This window comes from Salminus brasiliensis, chromosome 9 (assembly GCF_030463535.1).
Source record: "Salminus brasiliensis chromosome 9, fSalBra1.hap2, whole genome shotgun sequence".
In the NCBI taxonomy this organism is placed as follows: Eukaryota; Metazoa; Chordata; class Actinopteri; order Characiformes; family Bryconidae; genus Salminus; species Salminus brasiliensis.
The window spans coordinates 8363526-8369960 of record NC_132886.1 but is presented as its reverse complement, the minus strand read 5'-3'; positions in this window follow the sequence as shown (position 1 = coordinate 8369960).

Genomic DNA, 6435 nt, shown 5'->3' with positions numbered 1-6435 from the left:
AGTGTGGCAAACCGCAAACAGGTTGTTGGTTTGAGCAGATGGGTACTGTCACCAGCTGGGAACTCAATTGTTTGTTTTTACCATGTAGCTTTTATCATTAGCATATATTCCCCTCTAGACATGACTAATGCACTACAAATTATCTTAACAGATCTACTACCTGTACTAAACTTGGCAGACAGGTGGACAGATGAACCCATGAGAAAGAAGACATCAAAGCAGGGAGGTGAAGACAAGGATAGTGATGGCTTAACTGGTTGAACTAGAGTGTCAAAGCAGGAAGATGCAGACGTATACAGAGAGGCACCCGTCTGGGGTGGAAACTTGGGTAAGTGTAAGAATCTTTTACGGTTCTTTTTATGGCGAGGTGACTGGGTCAAAACATCTCCAAAAGATCTGGCCTATCTCCCATACAGTTACTCAATCACACAACACTCCCTCTAATGAAGACATACAAAGAAGATTTGCTCACAGAGGATTACAGAGAGAACTAATGACTGACTGACTAAGCAACACTCTGGGTTAAAGGGATCAGCACTTTCTGTGTTTTTACAGTAAAAGCACATGCCTGAGAAAGTTCACACATAACAAAGCTGACACTGACATTTTATATACTATGCATATATGGACAAACGTATTGGGACACCTGTTCATTTATTGTTTCTTCCAAAATCAAGGGTATTAAAAAGAGTTTACCCTGCTTTTTGCAGGAGTAACTGTCTCTACTGTCCAGAGAAGAAGGCTTTCTACTACATTTTGGAGCATTACTGTGAGGATTTGATTCCATGGATCTCTCACTCGTTTTTTATTCTTTTTAACCACCAGGTTTTATGCAGGTCAGTACAGAGAGTATTCTGGTGGTATTCCTATTTGTGATAATATTCACCTCATTTACATAATAAAATCTGTGGTATAGCCCCAATACTTTATTAAGTATCCAACTGTATTGTTATAGATTTTTGTTTACTGCTAATAAATCTATTTGTGTGACCATAAACCAACATGAGGTTTAACCTACTGAATTTCACTGTTTATTATTCTAAATTGTGATTAAGATAATAATAATAATAATAATAATAATAATAATAATAATAATCTGTGGGTACCGATGTCTGAAGTTATTACATTACTTAAATAATCAGATATTAAAATATTTTTTTACTCATTTAACCTTCACCAGTCCTCATGATCGTGGCTGCGCCGGGCTTTCAGAGTAGAGAACTTTTATCTCCTTAACTTATGAAATAATGACACCAAGTCATACCAGACCATAAAATTGCTTATTAGTTAATTGTCCAATTACTGTTGTACCAAAACAGTTAATAAAAAAATTAACTTCATCACATCTTTATAGGTTCATTTCCAATTCACGATGTATGATGTATGGAGGCAAAATGCCACTGTCACAATGTCACTGTCCAAATACTTTTGACCCTGACTGTAAAACCCCAGAACATTACAGAAGCGCTCACTCTACTGAAGACATAAAGAGAAGATTTACTCACAGAGTGTTACAGAGAGTCGACTGAGCTCCATACTGCCCCAGACTGATGGACTGACTGACTAATTGAACAACGCACTGTGGTAAACACTTCCTGTGTTCTACAAGCACATGCCTGAGAGGAGGTTGTAGAGTTCACACTTTTCAAGACAATTTTACAAAAGTAAAAATACATATATCCTCTACTTTTTAAATGACTAATGGTCATAATATTGTGGCGAGCACGGGGTTCATGGGGAGTGTTATGTCGGGGGGGGGGGGCCCCTCTGCTGTAGTAGGAGGGGCTATGCAGATATGGCTGTTCACTGTGTTCACCGTCTTGTTGTAGTGTAGTGAGTTTTATCACCTGGCTAGGGTTTTTCCAGCCAGGGGAGTTTTGTGGTTTCACTCTCCTTGCAGTTTAAATGCAATAGGGAGCAGTAAGCCTAATAAAGAGCACATTTTCTGAAGAAAATGCTTCCTGCCTCTGTGTCTCCTGGGCGGTCGTCACATTGGTGTCAGAAGTGGGATCTAGCGGCCGAGTTAGACAGACTGGAGAAGAGGATCGCGGAGCTGGGTGGCGAAGAGATCCAGCGAGGAAGTAGTGCTCCTCGGGAGGAGGGTGCCGAGCGTTACGCCTGCCCTACCTTTCCCGACGGGGCTAGCCAGCCACGAGCCTGGCTGGCTAGCGAAGAGCGGCGCCGTCGGAGAATGGACGGTGGCGAGCGAGGCCCGGAAGATGGCGGCCGGCAGCGGAACTATGGCGGCCGGTGCCGGAGCAGCGGCGGCGATGAGCCGAGGCTGGATGACGGCGGGCGGTGGAGGAGCGGCGGCGATGAGCCGAGGCTGGATGACGGCGGCCGTCACTGCCAGAGCCACGCCCCCCTCGCGTCGACGGCGGCAAGCATCACCCTGCCTCGTTATAACGGAGAAGCCGCATGGGAGCCGTATGAAGCGCAGCTGGGAGTGGTGGCTAGACACTACGGATGGTCCCCAGTGACGATCGCTACAAGGTTATGCTTAGCACTGGAAGGCAAAGCGCTGCAAGCCCTGGTGGACCTACCTGTGGAGGAGCACGGGAACCTGGAGGCCCTCAAAGCGACTCTTCGTCAACGCTTCGGCAATATCCCTGCAGTTCAGGTCCTGCGGCAGCAGCTGAGAGAAAGGAGACGGGAAGGGAGAAAGACTGGGTGTTCTCGCCGTCGAACTACGCACACTGGTGAGACAAGCCTACCCAGACTTCTCGGCCAGCGTGTGGGACGAGCTCGCGTTAGACGCATTTTTCAATGCGCTAGCGCCTGGTAGCCTGCAGCGTCACGTCAGGCTGAGCAAAGTCAGCTCCCTCAGCCAAGCGGTGGAGGAAGCGGAGAGAGCGGAGCTCATCCTGAAGGACGCAAGACCTGCCGCCTGCTACCAAGTCGAGATGGAGGAAGAAGATGAGCCCACGGCATGTCAAGTTCGCCCAGCGGAAGTTATAGCAAGAGCCGCTGGAAGCCCCATCCGATGCTGGCGCTGTAAAAAACGCGGACACAAGGCCAGCCAGTGTCGCGCCCCAGAGCCGGCGGGAAACGAGACCAGGGCTCCCCAGTGAGGGGTGGGGGGCCCCCGACATCCAGCACCCTCGAGCAAGAACTGGTGGTAGGAAGGCTGGGCACAAGACACGGACTCTGGCTCAAGTGCACCATACAGGGCGTTCCAGTCACAGCCCTTGTGGACACCGGCTCCACCGTGTCAATCATCCGGCCCGGCACTCTGCGCCAGCTCCAAGACAAGACCTCTGAGGAATGGGACCCCACCAACACTGTGCTGAGGTCAGTAACCGGGGAAAGAATTAAAATGGAAGGGAAGAAAAGACTGTGCGTGAGGCTAGCCAAGAGAACTCTGCAGCATGAGTTCTGCATCGCTCCCATCCGTGATGTGTGCATACTCGGGCTGGACCTGCTCAAGGCCCTGGGTGCAGTCCTGGACATCCCCGCTGCGTCACTAATGCTGGGGAGGATGCGCGTTCCGCTGGTGGCGCGTCCTACTGCTGATCAAGGCCGTGTAGCAGCGACTTCCAGCGGCCAAGACGGAGACGAGGGGCTGTCCGAGCCAGAACTAACACATCCGGAGAGGGAGAGCGTAACTCCGCTTCCCGAAAAGATCCCTGCCAAGAGCACACCAGAGGCGGTGAGGGAGCTTTGGCGACGCAGCAGCGAGGGTCTCACGGAAGAGCAAAGTCGGCGGCTGTGGGCCCTGCTGGAGGCGAACATGGATGCGTTTGCAGCCCGGGAGGAGGATTGCACCCGGACAAGTCTCGTGCAGCACCAGATCAACACTGGCTCCACTTCACCCATTCGGCTCCGTGCGCACCGCCTCCCCATCGCTAAGCAGCAAGCAGCCGAACAAAAGCTGAAGGAAATGGCTGAGAGCGGAGTCATCGAACCATCTAACAGCCCATGGGCAGCCCCTGTGGTGCTAGTAAAAAAGAAAGACGGCAGCTGGCGGTTCTGTGTCGACTATCGCCGCCTCAACGCAGCCACCAAAGCGGATTCGTACCCACTACCTCGCATCGACGACGCTTTGGATAAAGTGGCGGGGTCGTCATGGTTCAGCTCACTGGACCTGCGGAGTGGGTACTGGCAAGTGGAGCTGGCACCAGAGGCAAGGGAGAAGACAGCATTCACCCTGGGGGCGGGGCTATGGCAGTTTCGGGTGATGGCATTCGGGCTTCGCAACGCCCCAGCCACCTTTGAGCGCCTGATGGAGCGAGTCCTGGCGGGCATTCCCAAGGAACGGTGCATCCTGTACCTGGACGATCTGCTGGCACACGCACCGACCTTCGACGAGGCCCTAGCCTGCCTGGAGCAAGTGATCGGCGCTATCAAAGCTGCTAACCTCCGGCTGCATCCCAAGAAATGCCTCCTCCTCCAGCGCAAAGTTCAGTTTCTGGGCCATGTGGTCAGTGGAGACGGAGTGGCCACCGATCCGGGAAAAGTGCAGTCCGTCCGGCATTGGCCCACACCGCGCGACACGAGTGAGCTTCGGAGCTTCCTGGGGCTAGCCTCCTACTACCGGAGATTCGTGCAAGGGTTCGCAGACATCGCAGCTCCCCTCCACCAGCTGACGGAGAAAGGTGCAGCATTTCAGTGGACAGACGGGGCAGACAAGGCATTCCGGCATCTCCGCGAAGCGTTGTGTGCAGCTCCCGTGTTAGCGCTCCCTCAGGTGGGTGGACAGTTTGTTGTGGACACTGATGCTAGTGGTTGGGGAATCGGGGCAGTGCTATCTCAAGTTCAGGGGGGTCAAGAGCGAGTTATAGCTTACTATAGCCGTGCTCTCAGTAAACAGGAGCGTAATTACTGCGTAACCCGCCGAGAGCTGCTTGCCGTAGTGTCGGGTCTGAAACACTTTAGACACTATCTTTATGGCACCCCTTTCGTGCTGCGAACCGACCACGCTTCATTAACCTGGCTGATGCAGTTTAAGGAGCCAGAGGGACAGGTAGCTCGTTGGATTACTGCGCTCCAAGAGTTTCAATTTACCATTCAACACCGCGCAGGACGGTTGCATAGCAACGCGGACGCACTGTCACGCCGCCCCTGTTTAGAGGCAGAATGTCGCTACTGCGCGCGGCTAGAGCAGAGGGAGGAGGAGGCAGAAGAACGGGTAGTGGCTGTGGAGGTGTCGGAGAACGAACCGATAGAGTCCTGCGGGCGCGAGGAGTTTCAGAAAGCCCAGGGGGAGGACCCGGTACTCCGTAAGGTGTTGCAGTGGAAACGGGGGGGCAACCAGCCAGAGTGGAAAGACGTAACACCACACGGGCCAGACTTAAAAGCATATCGGTCCTCCTGGGACAGTCTAAGCGAGCGCGAGGGACTGTTGTATCGACGCTGGGAGGACACTGTGCCCGACAAAATCGTGTGGCAGTTACTTGTCCCGCGCAGCTTGAGACAGCGCGTGCTCCAGGCAGTGCACGGACCCGCTGGGGTGGGACACTTTGGGGTTAATAAGACGCTGAGACAGCTCCGCCAGAGGTTCTACTGGCCGGGCTGTCGTACGGACGTGGAGCTGTTTGTGCACTGCTGCGACGCATGCACAGCCAAGAAGGGGCCCACGGGTAAGTCACGTGCCCCCCTTCAACCACTGCAGTCGGGCACCCCCATGGAGAGGGTCGCGGTGGATGTGCTGGGACCATTTCCACGCACTGAGGCCGGCAATCGCTACGTGCTAGTGGCCATGGACTTCTTCACAAAATGGCCAGAGGCTTATGCGGTCCCCGACCAGAGCGCAGTCACCACAGCGGAACGGCTTGTTGAGGAGTTCTTTTGCCGTTTTGGCTTGCTGGAAGAGCTCCACAGTGACCAGGGGCGCAACTTCGAGTCGCAGGTCATGGCCGAGGTCTGCCAACGCCTTGGGGTTCGGAAGACCCGTACTACGCCACTGCATCCTCAGAGCGATGGGCTGGTCGAGCGATTTAACAAGACACTCGCTACGCAGCTGGCCATCCTTACGGACAAACATCAGCGCAACTGGGACCGTCATCTGCCTCTGGTCCTGTGGTCGTGCCGAGCGGCTGTGCAGGAGTCCACGGGTTTCACCCCAGCACAGCTGATGTTGGGAAGGGAGCTGCGCACGCCCACAGACTTGGTCTTCGGGCTGCCTGCAGGGCTGGATGAGCCCGTGAGCGAGACACTTTACGCCCGCGACCTCAGAGAGCGCCTGGTGGCGGTGCACAAGACCGCACGAGAGAACCAAGGGGGGGCTAGTGTGCGCCAGAAAAGGGCGTACGACACGCGCTGTCAAGGAGCCCCACTGGTACCTGGGACTGACGTTTGGTTCTTCAACCCAAGGCGTAAGAAGGGACGCTGCCCTAAGCTCCAGTCCGACTGGGAGGGGCCATGTCGTGTCTTGCACAGACTGTCGGAGGTGGTGTACCGGGTCCAAACGGGCCGCCGAACGGTGGTCGTGCACCG